Raw genomic sequence first — 17,491 nt, forward strand, 5'->3', positions numbered from 1 at the left:
AATTTGGTGCAATGTTTTATATATTCTTAATCCTTGTTTTTTATTGGACTCTTTCCCTCAGACTCTGCCCCTAACCTACCTTACATAAATTTGTAACCTACCCTGGCCCTTGCCTTTTTGGTGCACCCTATACTGTTGTTCAGCTTATGTGTTTGTTGTTTTGGTATTAAAGACTCTTACTTTTCAGGTCACTGAATCGTGCCTGTCCCTCATTTATTCGTCGCCTTCTTGAGGACCTGTCACTGAGGAACCCAAAGTAGCACCTAGCCAGACCATCCAGGCCTGGCATGCTACACCTCTCTGGGAAGAACTGTTTCTTTTTGGATTCTTCCTTCTTGCCTAAAGAGAATACACATTACCAAGTGTTGCTTATTCAGGGAAAATTGCTTTTATTCCTTTAATATGAAACAGACTGATATACCAAAGACTTGGAGCAACTGAATTAGAAATTAATAAGAAAAAAAAACAAAACAGAAGATGGAGAAAAAAAACCCCACCCAAATCACAAATGAAACAACCCCTACCCTTAATCTTATGCTTAAGCCAAGAAATATATTAAAACTTAGTTTTAATTTGTAAGTATTGGCAAGCAAAGTCACAAAGCAAAATCACAAAGGAATAAAATAGCAGCCATAGAAACCAGACTGGATACTGAGACATAAACTCCTGCACATTCATTTACATAATTAATAACTACCAGAATAACTGCAATTCATTTAGGAGTTAAAATCAAATAATAAATCAGTCCTCAGGCACATGTTAAACAAAAAATACCAATTTTAAAACTAATTGCTAAGTGTGGCGTTTGTAATTGCAAATTAGTAATTGCATTTTTTAAGTACAGATGCTTATCCCTTTGGGTTGTTCATGCATATTTTGCACTACCATTTGGTTCCCAGAGGTGTCACATTCTATGTTACTTATTCCCAGAGTAGTGTATTACAACCTGCTGATTTCCATGTACCTACTTGGCCTGTTTGCGTAATGGACTTGTGCTATATCATTTGCCCAGTGGTCACATACACGGCTGGCAGTCCTTCTTGGAGTCTTAACAGAAAGAGAGGGTTTTCCAGGCCACAGCAGTGAGATTTTGTGCTGATAGAGCAACTTCCAAATACCATTGGTTATTACAATGACAAAGCAAAACACATGATTCTTGTTCACAGAACATTAGTATGTGTAGCTAAAGATTTTACTTACATTGCAATATTTCATGCTTACAGCTTGTTCCGGAAGAGAGGGAATGTGTTGTATCTAAGACAGACATGCAGTTGCTGATTGTCTGTGATGGTTTGCTGCCCCTGAAAAGATGTGGTGAGCATAAGGCAAGAGGTCATTCCTGTTTCCCTCTCTGGTTGCTCATGGCATGTATTGCGTATGGACTTATCTTCTTCATCTCTTGTAACTTAATGTAGACCTTGGATGTGAGTTGAGAAATTGATCCAGAAATTATCATATTCTCCTTGAGAGAAAAAGCAGCTCCTTTCTCCCCTCTTATCCATTTATCCTGGGATGACTTTATGATGCCTGTATCCCCAATCATCTGTTCTGTTTATCCTGGATATTAAGTTCTGCGCCTTTAAGACTGGCTCTGAGACTGGAGGGGAGAGAAGAAGCCACAGTTTGTTCTCAGAAACTGCACTCACTCCTCCACATTCTGCTCCTGGACTGTGTTGTCTGCAGCACGGACAGCGGGAGAGAGCTCTTCTTTGCTTTTTACTTAGTTTTTAGCTAGCTGAAGCAGAGAAGTTCCCTGGACTGTGGTTTTTCTTTTTCTTGGAGCTGATTGGCCCTGTTCTGGACTGAAAACCCAGAAAACCTCTGGGAGGTCACACCTGAAGCCCACCAGGCCTGAGACATTGCATTCCAGTGCCAGAGGGACTGACTGATAAGAGACTGAGCGAGCTGAGCTACACCCCATGAAAAGGACTTTCTGAATTTGCCATCTCTTCCGAACAGTGAGAGGTTTTATTGTTTAATTTATTAATCTTTTATGGTTGTAAATACTTTGCTTGTTAAAACAACAGTTTTTTCCACTTTTCTCCAAGAACATCTTTTCCTGAACCAGCTGAGGAAGGGGCCACTTGAATTTGCTTTCTAGAGAGATCCCATTCGTAGGTTTCGTCCCAAATTTGCCGTAAACCAGGACACCATTGTAACCCTCATGCAGAGTAAGACTGAGGTTTAGTGGATTTCTTGTGTCCTTGCATTTGAGGCAATTGCTCTTCAAAAAAAAGGAAGTCTCATAAACACATGTAATATTCATGCACCATGGAGGATTTTCTTCAGCTTCACTGAGCTTTCAGATTAAGCTTCATGTAACTCAAAACTTTCCACAGTCTCAGACCTCATTGTTTTCAGCCTTTTTGCAAGCCCACAAGGGACCCAACAGCACACACACACCCCACACATCCCTTCCTCCCCACCTCAGCAGGATTTCACTTAGCTCCATCTCCATCTTAATTCACCAGTTGACTTAATGATATTTTGAGTGACAGCCATTCCAGATTTGCTTATCAATACTGCATCTCACATCTCAGCCCTAGAGATTTCTTTATTTATCTTGCCTGGGATTACAGGGAGGACATAAGAAGACTGTAAGTAGCTTGCACCATACTCCTTGACTTAGCAAAGGCTTCTGCTATGGAGACAGTCCTGGCTGTAAATGAATTTGCAAAACAAACATACATACAAACACACCAAGTTCCCATACAGTATAACACAGCATATGATACATGGCAGAAAAATATTTTGCTTACATTTCTTTACATATCATGTTGTATTAAGATTCCTGTCCATAGCAAAGCAGGAAGTATCTTTCTATACAGGATTTCCCTGATGAAAATATGAAGGTACATCTTCAGTGTACATCTACTATGAATAACACTTCATGCATACCATACAATCATCTCTGTTTCAGGTGAAATCTATGGGACACTGGTGAGGGCTTGAAACGCTTAGTTCTACCTCTATTCCCTTTGGGATCATTCTGGATTATACTATCTAGTTACTTTGCCTTTATGATACAATTTTTAAGCACTTATTGGGACAGCTATCCTTTAGGACTCCCACAGGCAGAGAAGCATCTGGGGCCAAAACTGTGATTAACTTTCAAGTCAATGTGCCTGTAGGAAAGGACTGTATGTTAGGTATGTTTCTTCCATTTCAACCAGAAAAAAACTAAGTTTAAAAGTGGCCTCTGGGTTTGGGCACCCAGCATGAGACATTTTTCTGTTAGGCATACAAAAATCACAGATACTTTAAAAAGTTTTGGAAGCTGGTGGCCTCCTATCCCTTAACCAACAGAGATCCTCCTTCCCTTATGCTGGCAACTGAGTTCCATTCACAATTCTTATGGAATATGACAATTTGATACATGATAATAGGGTCTAAAATCACAATGCCCTTTTGTAATGCTATGACCTGCCTTTCCTGCTGTGTTTTGCATCATTAACCTTTAAGTTTTGGTTTCATTAACTTTGTTTGCTGTTTCAGTTTACAAGGGAATGACACCAAGACAGGCACCTCAGTTGGAGAGTTTGAGATGGGTAATTGCTCCTCACTTGCCTAAGAAATTCTCTAGCTGTTTCTGTCACTCTATAAGACTATCTGGAGACCTCTAGGATGATGATCTATACCTACAAGCTTTCCTGATCCTGTAAGGCAACATTTCCTTGTCTCCAAAAAGCCAGGATTTCTTCATTGCTTGACAGAGCATCTCCTACCGTGGCAGTCTGCATGTTTTTATCCCTGAACACCCCCACTGCTCACACCTCACAGACATCCCTCTGGGCCTACCAGTACTTAACCACCAGCACCTACTCAGTCACTCTCACTACCAGAAACCACATCCATTTAACTTTCAGCAAAGCACCAAATGCACCTCCTCCCTCTGCCTGATTATCACATTTCATTGCCTTTTAACTTCCTTGTGCATTCAGAGGAATGTAAGCTTCACAGATGGATGATAAGCAGTCTATGGATGAAAATAGACTGGTTGAAGTCCAAATAATGGCTATGTAGTCACAGGTAGACCAACCCAAAGGAGACCCTTCCTACGTAACTTCATGTGCAGCCCATTGGGTTTATGCTGGGAATAGTGCCAGTGCTGTAGGAAACATGAAAAAGCTTGTTTATGACATCTCTTTTTAGCCCCTGAACTAATTTCATTCTCCCTCAAACACAATTTCAATCAGATTACTCATGTGCTAACTTGGACTAGTTGCAGTAGGGTGACAGAAGGGGCTGTATGGAAACAATGTAAGCCCCACATGTTAGTTGTGGGGCTAACAGGTGAAGACCAGTCCAGGGAGGTATGGGTATACAGATGTTCCCTGGTTTCCAGAAGCCAAGGCCACTTGCACCTTTGCAGAAATGCAAAGGACTGAAGACAGGATGCTGCTATCTCAGCTTGTTTCAAAGTGAGGCAAGGATATTTTATAGCTTTGTCTCAAGAGTGTACACAAGCATTTGGAAGGAATTAGGCTCAGTGCTTCCAGAGTGCACATGCTAGCAGGTGCCTACAGCGCTGAAATTAAGCTAGCATCTTGTAGCAGCCTACTTTTGTAGGCCCAAAGTGCCAAGGAGAAGTAGATGAACTGTGGGCATGACAGGGCCACTTTAGCCATGCTGGTGTAACACAAACAGTGGGGTAGCAGGGCAGGGGAGAGGTGTAACTGCAGCTCCCCCATTCATGCTACAGCTGTCGCAAGACTCAGAGTCAGCCCTTGCTGATGCTGTTGTTAGGCTTCAAGAAGATAACATCCTAAGGAAAACTTCCTAAACCTTTGAAGATGTCTAGACTGAGGGAAAAGAGGTTCTTTGGGCTGTCTCTGGCAGGAATTGGGATGAAGAGCTTCAATTAACACAAAGTATACTAGCTTGTACACACATACCTTCTCTTAAAGAGACTCTGGAAAAAGTATCAGAGTGGGTAGAGTATTTTGTTTTTCTCCGTGTAATTTGTAGCCAACAATATCAGACTGCTTTGTAATTTTTAACTAGTCAATCTGAATTATTTTTGTGAAATAGGAAGACTACACAAACATTGATCACTTCACCCCAGCCTTGAAGCATAGTCACCACTGCAGTACAGCATCAGCTGGGTAGTAACATGCAATAACATATTCTCAAGTTCAAAAGGAAGTGAAGACTATCACCTCTAGTTCAATTTCATGAGGAGTGTGGGAGGCTCAAGTGCAAACTTCAAAGTAAAGCTATGTGCAAACACTCAGACTGCACCTGGTGGGGCTAAGATTTGCTTTGCAAAATAGGAGTCACTCTGTCACAATAATACTGCTCAGGACTGGGAGTGATCAGAGTAACAAAGCAGTCTACACATTGCAAGAGTCTTGGTTTCTCTGTCAATAACTGAATCAACCTGGAAAGAAATCTTACGAAAAAAATCCCCAGCGTCCTTCCAGGCTGCTGGAAGCCCATATGGGCCAAAGAAGTCCTTATTTGAACTGTTCTCCACCCCTTCTAGTACATCTATGCAGATTCTCAGGGTATGATCAATCTCTGGTCAGCTCTTCCCTATTTAGGGTAATATTTAATCCTGTGTTTACCTGAAAGACAGTTCTGATGCTTGTTCTTGGGTCAATAATTTCTGTAACAGCAAGAGATGAGAACACACAAAGACATTAATGACATCAGCATTCTGTCACATGATTAACAAAGTTTCCTTTTCCACAGTCTGCAGGTGAAGAAACTTAGCAGTAAAATTCTGCACAGAAGGACCCAGAATATGACAACTCCTGCCTTAACAAGAGAGCATATGTACTGAATCCATTCCTTTCAATGAAGGCAGAAGGGAAAGTGTTAATTATTCTTTGTGGGATGAATGAAATGCACTGTACAATTATCACCTTCTGTGCTCCTGCCTAATGACAGGCTTAACTTAAGAGAATTCTCTGTACTGTCCTACATATCACCTTTCCATTGACATTATCTTCCTTTTCTTGGCTCTCTACACAGAATTTTAATGAGATCTTAATTGTTTTTCCATCAGCTGCAAGGATTTCAATCCTAAGTCATATGTTGCTTGTCATTCTACAGAAGGTGGTATGGGGAGCTGTAGAGATGTTCTCTTGCTAAAACGGAGCAGGAGGCAGCCCACACACCTCCCACTGAATCCCAGGAAAGGGTTGTCTCTGTGTTTCCAGAGCAGGCCTGGAGACTACAGATTGGTATTCTACAGTTACACAGTGGGAATGGGAAAAATCAGTCACGCAAATGACCGCCACCACCTCCCTGTAACTCCACTGGGTGCAAAGAGGTTTGAGATGCTGGTTTCTGCCTCACAAGGGTTTGCACTCAATACAGAGGATGTGCAGATGCCAAATGAGCTGTACATCAGCCTCCTATTTTATGTCCTTGGCTATTTACTAGTCACCTGCATACTTTTGTCCTTTGTTTCATCATTCAGATCATCTTCAGTAGTACAGTGTATTTAAAACAGATTTATTTCCTTCTCTTAAACCATTTCCAGGGCACTTCTGAAGATATCAAGAGATTCCCTGAAGCATCAAGAGGAAAACAGGATGTTGCAAGAGCAATTGGGTAGAGCTCTCTATATCCACTGACCACAGGGAGCACAAAGGGTTCCTTGATATAAAGACCCATAATGTGGTGCCATTATAGAGAAAGATGCTACGTGCTAGGATTACTCTGTATGGTCATCAGACTGCAGGAAGATGAATTTCAATTTAGAGAGAGGCTTCCCTATAGTTAAATAACAAACCATTTCAACAGCTGACACTGCCTGTGGGATCCTGACACTAGGGGTGAGGGTGCAGGGCCTGGGAGCAGGGGTGGCATCATAGCAGGCAGGAAAGCCCTGAGCACCGGAGCTCGGAGGCTGATGGGAGAAGTCCCAGCTACAGAAAGGGAATCCTGGTCTCTATACAAGGTTCCCACAGCACTGCAAGTCCTGCTGTCACTCAGCAAAGGACCAGGAGCTGAAAACAATGATGGTTAATTTGTATCTCAGACTTCCATAATATTCACTCCTGGATCCTATCCATAACTTATAATCAATGGTCTGGAATTATATTGGCAAACAGCAGCATTTAAGAGGAAACTGAGGAAAATGAGGCACATATTTCTAGTCTGAAGAGTATGAAATCAGAGGAAAATACAACATGAGGCCTTAGAGAACAGTAGTTTCAGGACCAGGAGGAAAACCTCACCTTCCCACTCTAAATCCTGTGTTCCTCAACTGGACAATGCTACACACGCTAGCCAGCCATGTTTAATCAATACTTACATATTTTTGATACTCATCCACAGACTTAATATTTATTAAAACATTTCTCACAGCCTTGTTCCTGCACACTACTCTATTTCAGCATGTGGTGCATTCAATGACAGTTTCCATGTAGCTGTCTTCTTGTAGCTGTGTTCTGCCTTTCTAAAATATATCTTTCCCTTATAGGAAACAAGTATGGAAGAAATAGCATCTTTTATATCATAGCTGCTGTATGACAACTATGTGGTTTCCATCTACACCTTACACTCATTATAAATATTCACTTTTTGACAGCTAGAATCCTCCCTTTGGGGCTCTGGTGTCAATCCAAATCCCAGGAAAGTGTAAGAAAACAAATTAATTAGCAGGGACTGGAGAGTGTGAAGGTTGCCCAAAGGTACACACTGGCAACTAAAGACGAGAATCTTATGATGTTTATTAAGTGACTTAAGCTTGGCTGGTTGGCAAGAACACAGCTCCAGCACCAGAGAGCAGGGAGTTCTGCAGCTGGAAGCAGAGCCAGAGACCTGCACATGCATACTCTAGGCATATCTCCTTCCTACTTAGGGGTGACATCAGGAAACCACCTCAGATTTGAGGTAAGTGCTTTACATTTGATCAGTGGCTAAAAACAAGATGGGCCAGAGTCTCCACATTAACATGCAAGGCTGTAAGATAACCATACAAATTGACATCCCCTCAGCAATGTGCAACATCCCACATTGGCATCCACAGAGCATCGTAGCCATTGACCACTAATAGGAAGATGCAAGTAAGCTGATGACACCCAAAAAACTTTGTTTGCTCCCTCTTTCCCAGACTATATTTCATCAACCATGACAAATATTCAAATTAAATCAAACACTGCAGATACGAGGGAATCTTTAACTCACTACAGGAAATGCTGCCTTCAGGACTTCCTTCATGACCACTATAAATAGAAAGCCACAGCACTGCAAAATTAAAATCCATGCTGACAGTCCAGCTCTTGCCTTCTTTAAACAAGTTGCTGAAATGAGCAGAAATTTAAGCATTCAAAGAGATAACACACTGTTTTCTCAATGCACCTCATCTGTAATTTACAGATTGCTAATGTTGGCATCACTTAAACATTCTACTCTTACTTTAAAAATGTGTCCCTTGCCTGGAGCTTTAGACAAATCATCTCATTTCCCAGCAAGCCAGTAACATTCATAGGCTGCTACTAGAGTGGAACAAAATATGTTCCTGTTGTGTCATAAATGGAGAACTGTTGAGTCCAGAACTTAAATGTCAACATGCAGGCAGAGGCTGATGCATTTTTCATACCTTACATTTCTGGATGAAGCCCTCTTTCAAAAGCATAACTATACCTCTGAGCATGGGAGATACAAAAAAGCAACAAAAATATGGCTATACCAGCTCTGGCCTACATCACCAGATACTTCCATCCCTTGTTTCATTAGATAAACTGTAATACTCACATAATAAGATAAGTCCAAAGAATGCCAATTTAAAAATTCCTCTGAATGTCCTATGTCAGCTGTGTCTTAAGCCAACATGCCACCCATTCTCCTCTGTGCATCTTGCTCCCTCTCCCAGTTACATTTTCTGGTGTCATGTACCTTTTAACCAGGAGGAAAGATGAAGGAAAGATATTTAACTTTTTCTACCTAAAAAACTCTCAGCAACCTTCTGAAAGCATATATCTTTAACAAAGAACCTCAAATTAAATTGCAAGAGTCCCACTTAAAAAGCAAGCACGAGAACAAAAATCCATAGACTCCCTGAATAAGCCACATCTTGAGAGAGAACTTGAGAACCCTGCACTGGATTGAGGGTATGATTAAGCAGTGATAACCCCAGAAACTGGAAAGTTTCCCAAGGGTTTAAGAGGTCTTAAAACATAACTCCCTCTGCAACCAAAATTGAACTTGGTTCCTTGGAAGTGAACCTCTAGCCTATTCATCCTGGTAGCCTCAAGTTAAGGCACCATGTGAAGTGCCTGGCTTTGCAGGCAAAGACTTTCTACATCTGCTGATGGAGAGCAGAGCTGGTGCCGTGAGGAGCTGCTGCAAGGTCTCTGAAGGAGGCAATTAGCACCAGGCTGATTCCTGTTGATACCTGCATGGCTGTGAAGGTGAAAATGCAGGGAATGTGAATAGAGCAGGAGCCTACACACATAAGAAGGGGCTGTAGGCTATTGAGACATGGACAGCTAATGGAATGTGGGCCACAGGCGTGAGCTCCCGGGGTTTGGCTGGGTGTTCAGTCCAGAGCAGGCTTGCACAGATCCAAGAAAATTGGAAAAAAACAAAGGTCCAGGGAACTCCTCTGCCTCAGCTAGCTAAAACTAACTAAAAGCCAGAGAAAGCTCTGTCCCGCTGTCCGTCCGTGCTGCAGACAACACAGTCCAGGAGCGGGTTGTGTGGGAGTGATGTTTTCCTTAACACACTGCGCGCTTCTTCTTCCCCCTCTCTTGCTCTCAAAGCCAGTCTTAAAGGTGCAGAACTTAATATATAACATAAACCAGACAATTGGGGATACCAGTATCATAAAGTCACCCCAGGACATTCCACCCCTTATCCCCATATCATCAACTTATTATCAAAATTAATATATATATATTTTAACTCTACAACACATACATTATATACAGACAAGGGCATTTATTCATAATCTTCACCCAACCATCAGATCTCCCTGAGGTACACATTGTGTTGTTCCATCTTTCCTCATTATCTACCATGTGCAACCCAGTCCTTGAGCAAAAACAACTCCACGAATGGGTTTGTCTGTGCTCGAAGTAGAATTGATCCAAACTGTCTTTCCTAACAAACCTCTGAGATGTACTGCTGGGACCTCGTCTCCGTCCACTTTATGCAGGGGCTCGGATTGGGCTGGGCCTGCTCGGTTGGTGGAACCTCGGGTGTTAACTATCCAGGTGGCCTTTGCTAGATGCTGCTCCCAATTTTTGACAGATCCCCCACCCAACGCTTTCAAGGTAGTCTTTAACAGTCCATTGTACCTCTCCACTTTTCCCGCAGCAGGTGCATGGTAAGGGATATGGTACACCCACTCAATGCCATGTTCCCTAGCCCAGGTGTTTATAAGGTTATTCTTGAAATGAGTCCCATTGTCTGACTCAATCCTCACAGGGGTACCATGCCTCCAGAGGACCTGCTTTTCGAGTCCCAGGATGGTGTTACGGGCTGTAGCATGAGGCACAGGGTAGGTTTCCAACCATCCAGTGGTGGCTTCTACCATTGTGAGAACGTAGCGCTTGCCTTGGCAGGTTTGGGGCAGTGTGATGTAGTCAATTTGCCAGGCTTCCCCATACCTATATTTGGACCAACACCCACCGTACCATAGCAGCTTCAACCTCTTGGCCTGCTTGATCGTGGCACACGTCTCACAGTCATGGATAACTTGGGAAATACTGTCCATGGTTAGGTCCACCCCTCGGTCTCGTGCCCACTTATAGGTGGCATCTCTACCCTGATGGCCTGAGGCGTCATGGGCCCATCGAGCTAGGAACAACTCTCCCTTGTGTTGCCAATCTAAGTCTACCTTTGACACCTCTATCTTTGCAGCCTGATCCACCTGCTCATTGTTTCGGTGCTCTTCATTAGCCCTACTCTTGGGGACATGGGCATCTACATGACGGACCCTCACAGACAGTTTCTCTACCCTGGTGGCGATGTCTTTCCATTCATCAGCAGCCCAGATTGGCTTTCCTCTGCGTTGCCAGTTGGCCTTTTTCCACCTTTCCAGCCATCACCACAGAGCATTGGCTACCATCCATGAATCCGTGTAGAGGTAGAGCTTTGGCCACTTCTCTCTTTCAGCAATGTCCATGGCCAGTTGAACAGCTTTGAGTTCAGCAAGTTGGCTTGATCCACCATCTCCTTCAGTGGCCTCTGTGACCTGTAGTGTGGGGTTCTATACAGCTGCTTTCCACTTCTGGTTCATCCCTACGACGCGACAGGAACCATCAGTAAACAGAGCATAGCATGTTTCTTCTGCTGGCAGTTGGTTGTACGGTGGAGCTTCTTCAGCCCGTGTCACTTGTTCCTGCTCCTCTTCATCAGTGAGACCAAAGTTTTCACCTTCTGGCCAGTTTGTAATTATCTCCAAAATCCCAGGGCGATTTGGGTTTCCAATACGGACGCGCTGCGTGATGAGGGCGATCCACTTGCTCCATGTAGTGTCGGTGGCGTGGTGGGTAGCAGGAAGTTTTCCTTTAAACATCCACCCCAGCACTGGCAGTCGGGGTGCCAGGAGGAGTTGTGCTTCTGTGCCAATCACTTCTGAGGCGGCTTGAACTCCTTCATAGGCTGGTAAAAATTTCCTTCTCTGTGGGAGTGTAGTTGGCTTCGGACCCTCTGTAACTTCAGCTCCAGAATCCCAGTGGTCAGCCTCGAGTCTCCCCAGGCACTTTCTGCCAAAGGCTCCAGGACAGACCGTGGCTCCCGGCTGCAGAGTAGAGCACGTTCTTCACATCTGGTTTTGTTCTGACTGGGCCAAGGGCTACTGCATGAGCAGTCTCCTATTTGATCTGAGTAAAGGCTTGTTGTTGTTCAGGGCCCCACTGGAAAGTGTTCTTTTTGCGGGTGACCAGGTAAAGAGGGCTCACAATCTGGCTGTACTCAAGAATGTTCATCCTCCAAAAACCTATGGCGCCTAGGAAAGCTTGCATTTCCTTCTTGCTAGTGGGTGGAAACATTGCTGTGATCTTATTGACAACCTCAGTGGGAATCTGACGCCGTCCATCTTGCCACTTTACCTCCAGGAACTGAATTTCACGAGCTGGTCCCTTAACTTTGCTCTTCTTGATGGCAAAACCGGCTTTCAGGAGAACCTGGATGATTTTCTCTCCTCTCTCAAAGACCTCTTCAGCCATCTTTCCCCAAACAATGATGTCATCAATGTACTGCAGATGTTCTGGAGCCTCACCCTTTTCCAGGGCAGCCTGGATCAGTCCATGGCAGATGGTGGGGCTGTGCTTCCACCCCTGGGGCAGTCGGTTCCAGGTGTACTGCACTCCCCTCCACGTGAAGGCAAACTGAGGCCTGCATTCTGCTGCCAGGGGAATGGAGAAAAATGCATTAGCAATGTCAATAGTGGCGTACCACTTCGCTGCCTTGGACTCCAGCTCGTACTGGAGCTCCAACATATCCGGCATGGCAGCGCTCAGAGGTGGAGTCACTTCGTTCAATGCACGATAGTCCACAGTCAATCTCCATTCTCCTTCAGATTTACGCACAGTCCAGATGGGGCTGTTGAAGGGTGAGTGAGTTTTGCTGACCACCCCTTGGCTCTCCAGTTCTCCGATCATCTTGTGGATGGGGATCACAGCATCTCGATTTGTCCTATACTGCCGGCGGTGCACTGTCGAGGTGGCAACTGGTACTCGCTGTTCTTCCACCTTCAGGAGTCCTACTACAGATGGGTTCTCTGACAGTCCAGGCAAAGTGTTCAATTGCTTGATGCCCTCTGTCTCTATAGCTGCTATCCCAAATGCCCACCTAAGCCCCTTTGGGTCCTTAAAATACCCACTTCGGAGGTAGTCTATGCCTAAAATGCATGGGGCCTCTGGGCCAGTCACAATGGGGTGCTTCTTCCACTCATTTCCAGTCAGGCTCACATCAGCTTCCACTAAAGTAAAGTCCTGTGATCCCCCTGTCACACCAGCAATAGAAACAGATTCTGCCCCTACATATCTTGATGGGATTAGGGTACACTGTGCACCAGTGTCAACCAAGGCCTCATATTTTCGTGGTTCTGATGTGCCAGGCCAACGAATCCACACAGTCCAAAAGACACGGTTTTCCCGTGCCTCTTCCTGGCTAGAGGCAGGGCCCCTCTAAGCTTGGTTACCATCATACTTGTCAGTTTGACTACAGGCTACTGGAGCGGCTTTCTTTTTGGTGGACTATTCCCCCTGAGTCTTGCTGTCTTTCAGTTCATGCACCCGTTTTGCCAGAGCAGCAGTAGATTTTCCATCCCATCTTTTCATGTTTTCTCCACAGTCATGTAGGAAAAACCACAGCTCAGCTCGTAGCTTTTTCTCTCTATCTGGGGAACTTCTGCATTGAGTACCAGGGCTCCTGGTCTGTACTGCTGAGACTGGAAGAAGGTCTTCCCTGAGTTTCTTGAGATTCTCCTCCATTTTGTCGTGGAAGTTTTGCATACGTGTTTCCATAGCTGCAATTTTTGTCTGCATGGGGCCATGCACGGTATCTGCATATGCTCGAAGCTTCTTCGCCATATCCAGCACAGTCTCTTCCCGGTCATCCTGCTTCATTGTTGCTAAAGCAGAAGCGTATTCTTGTGGCCCAAGTCGAACAAGTTTTCGCCACATCACAGATGTGCATGGCATCAAGTCTGGATTTCTAGTACCTAAATCACCCACAAAGACAATATCTACTATTGCCATTTCTCTCAAGTGCTGAATCCCTTGTTCTATGGTTTTCCAACGAGTTTGCTGTATATAGAGATCGTCTGCACACAGATATCTTTGTGCCACACTTCTTAGGACCCGTTCCCAGAGACTATAAGGGTCAGCTCCCCTCATCATCTCCTGGTCAATAACCGGGTCGTGTGACAGGGATCCCAGATGCCTCGCTTCAGTGCCATCCAGAACTGTAGCCTCACCTGCAGCATCCCACAGACGGACTAACCAACTAATTATAGATTCATCAGGTCGTCGAGTGTAATCTTTTCTCAGGCCACGAAGGTCCTTCAGGGAGAAAGGTTCACCAGTGCCTTCTGATTTTGTGTCAGTTGCTGGTCTTGAGGGTCCTTCCCCCGCATCACCATTATCATCATCTACTGACCGATCGGTTTTGGTTTTGAATTTCATGCCTCTCGTGGCAGGAGCAACAGACACTGGCTTAGGCTCACTGTCTGGTTTGGCTGCTGGCTTAGGCTCACTGTCTGGTTTAGCCTGAGTCACTGGGGTAGCTGCTGATTTATCTGCCTGCCCTACAGTATCTAGCAGCGTGCGATAAGCATACGCTAGGGCCCAGCTTATTGCAATGAGATTTTTCTTTTTAGAATCATCACAGCAATTCTCTTCCAGATATTTCCCTACTTCATCTGGGTTCTGAATTTGTTCACGTGAAAATTCCTAGGCTGGGGGATCAGAAAATTCCTTCAGAGTTCGGCCAATTCTCTCCCATTCTCTACACCACTCAGGATTTCCCACACCTGAGTCTACTTCTGGGGCAGGGGTCTCGTTGGCTCTTCTGGATATCTCAGCCCTCATCCTAGAGAAGCTGCAGACTATATAGAGGAAGCTTAACAGCTGAACCAGCTGTACTACCAGGAAAGTGGTATCCTTAACACTCAGGGGAAACTGGATATTCTCAAAGAGGGACATAACAGATTCAAAGGAGAAGAAGGAAAGAAAAGGCTGAAGAGCCTCATCCCCTGGTCTTCCTCTAACAAACTGGGTGCAATTACCAATAAACTCCCAAAATGTGCTACTAGGACTGGGAGGCAGGGTTGGGCGAAGAAACCATAAGCCAAACATACCTGACAGAAACTTCAGTAGTTCTATAAACTTCCTAAAAATCATTATCACTGAGCCCAGCACAATAACCATTCTAATCCGTGCCCCTCTACTGTGAAAGAGGGCAAAGACAGGTATTAAAACCTCAAAAACTTTTAGGGACCAGGTCCACATGAAGGCCTCCACCCCAAGAGACATTATGTATCCAAACAACATGACTACTGACTGCTTTATCCCAATACAGAATAAATACAACCAACAATCAGTACAGGTTTTTCCACTTTCTCTCGCCCCACGTTCAGGCGCCAAAAACTGTATTTGTCCTAGTTTAGGGCAAATCAGGAAGGAAAACTCCAAATGGGGATCTCCACAGGGAAATGCCCCTCCCCACCAATGGGTCCAGGAAAGGAAAAAAAAAAAAATTCCGTGGAGAGAAGTGGAAAAAGCTGTTTATTTAACAGAAATTGAGTAATATTAAATAATAAAACCTCTTGCTGTTCGATGGGATGGTAAGTCTAGGAAGAAAAGTCTTTTTTCATGTGGTGCAGCTCGGCTCGCTCAGGTTCTTATCAGTCCCTCTGGCACTGGAAAGTGCCGAGGCCCAGGCCCCGGTGGGCCACAGGCGTGAGCTCCCGGGGTTTGGCTGGGTGTTCAGTCCAGAGCAGGCTTGCACAGATCCAAGAAAATTGGAAAAAAACAAAGGTCCAGGGAACTCCTCTGCCTCAGCTAGCTAAAACTAACTAAAAGCCAGAGAAAGCTCTGTCCCGCTGTCCGTCCGTGCTGCAGACAACACAGTCCAGGAGCGGGTTGTGTGGGAGTGATGTTTTCCTTAACACACTGCGCGCTTCTTCTTCCCCCTCTCTTGCTCTCAAAGCCAGTCTTAAAGGTGCAGAACTTAATATATAACATAAACCAGACAATTGGGGATACCAGTATCATAAAGTCACCCCAGGACACAGAGCTTAAAATCTCCTAGGAGAATCCATCCTCAGGAAACATAGGGAGAGATGATGTGTGTTTAATCACACAACAGAAGTGTTTCTGGCTATGCACATGCATGTGTGAAGTCCCCTGACTGGGGAGGAAGTTGGCATCTATGAATCTCATGACCAAACAGGGTACATAAATGCACACATGGTCACGTGTGCTTTCCTCATGGTCTGTGCCTGTGCTCTACCTGCATTTATGAGAGCTGGCATCCATCACTTTGGGAAAATTCTTGGGATCCTCAGTTCCAAGGAAGGAATGGATAAAATCTCCAACAGATCTGGGATTTTGGAAAGCTGTTAAGACTTGCCTAAAGTAAAACACAGAAAATTTATCATGAAACACTGAATATACTACTTTTCTTCCATTACTTCTGAAAAGGGTAATTAATGTCTCTGCCTGTGCTGTAGAAAACTCTGAGACAAATCTGTCCTTCAGGTCACAGGAAGTGATGACATACAGGCAAAAATAAAATCAGTGTTGCATTCAGTTCACATCTGTGTGGTTCCCACTGCTAGAGCCAAGATTTTTTTTTTTTTGCTTAATTTTAATCATGCATGCAGAAAATGAGAACTATGTAGCACACTCCTTCCAAGACATAGTGGCAGACACCCTAACTCCTCTACCCCATCAACAGCCTTTTGGGGCCACACCATCACTGATCATTCCAGATCACAGCTTCACTGACAGCGTGTACAACTTGACAAGTAAAAAGTACAAGATAGTGAAGGAATTTTGTTCTCTCCCCACCCCCACATTTTAGTACCACTGAATCCATATAAACAAATTGTATCATTGACTTGGCCTTTTCATCCAGGAATACTATTTCATTTAAAATAAGGGATTGGAAACCCTCCATAAGAGACAGGTAAAACTAGCATAGACACATCATTCCCAAACATACCTTAAAAAGAAGAACAGAAAAAAAGAAAAGAACAGCAAGAGGCAAAGATTGACCGAGGGACCTAAAAGTGCTTTTTTTCATTTCTAGCTGCTATCGGCTTTCTTGGAGAGAAACAGTTGCTGTCTCCCAGAAATGATGGAAACCCTGTTTTTGCCCTGGCTTGAAGTTGTGCTTAACTGGAGGGGGGTGAAAAAACTTACAAGAAGTGCTGATTGCTCTCCCTGTTTATTCAAGTAATATGCTGGCCCACAGGGGCCCTCTGCTGCTCCTCAGCAGCCAGGGCCAGGCAGAGACATAAGTGAGGGGTACAGAGTGAAGGGCAGTGCTTGACTTTCCCTAGTGGACAAACCAGCTGCTGAGGAGAAGCAACACCTCATATTATCCCCACTGTATCTCTTGCAAGGAGCACAGTGGGCAAGCAAGCAGTCTGTCCCATGGGAGGGAGGGAAGCTACCTTAGTCAGCGTGGCAAGAGTCAGTGCTGCTCCCTGCACTGTGAGAAGATGGAGGGAGATGTGTCTCCATGCTGTCTTGGAAATAAAATGCTTCTCTTAATCACTCCATTATAATAATGAATCTTTCCACTCATGCAGAGCATACAAGACCTCTCAGATGCTCTCAAAACTTCTTCCTTAGATTTATTGTGCAAAAAGGCACCATAAACTACACATAAATCCACAAGTTTTCTCTTGGTGCTTGGAGCCCTCACCTCAGTTCATCCCCACACACTGTGAAAATTGTTCTCTTTTGGTTTTTTCCTAATGATGCCATGAAACCAGGACACAACACTGTGCAACTAGGCGCTAGGCAACTAACTGCAAATATCAAACTTCAAAAGATAACAGCTTAAATTACCT

This window comes from Cyanistes caeruleus, chromosome 2, assembly GCF_971803275.1.
Source record: "Cyanistes caeruleus chromosome 2, bCyaCae1.hap1.1, whole genome shotgun sequence".
Lineage (NCBI taxonomy): Eukaryota > Metazoa > Chordata > Aves > Passeriformes > Paridae > Cyanistes > Cyanistes caeruleus.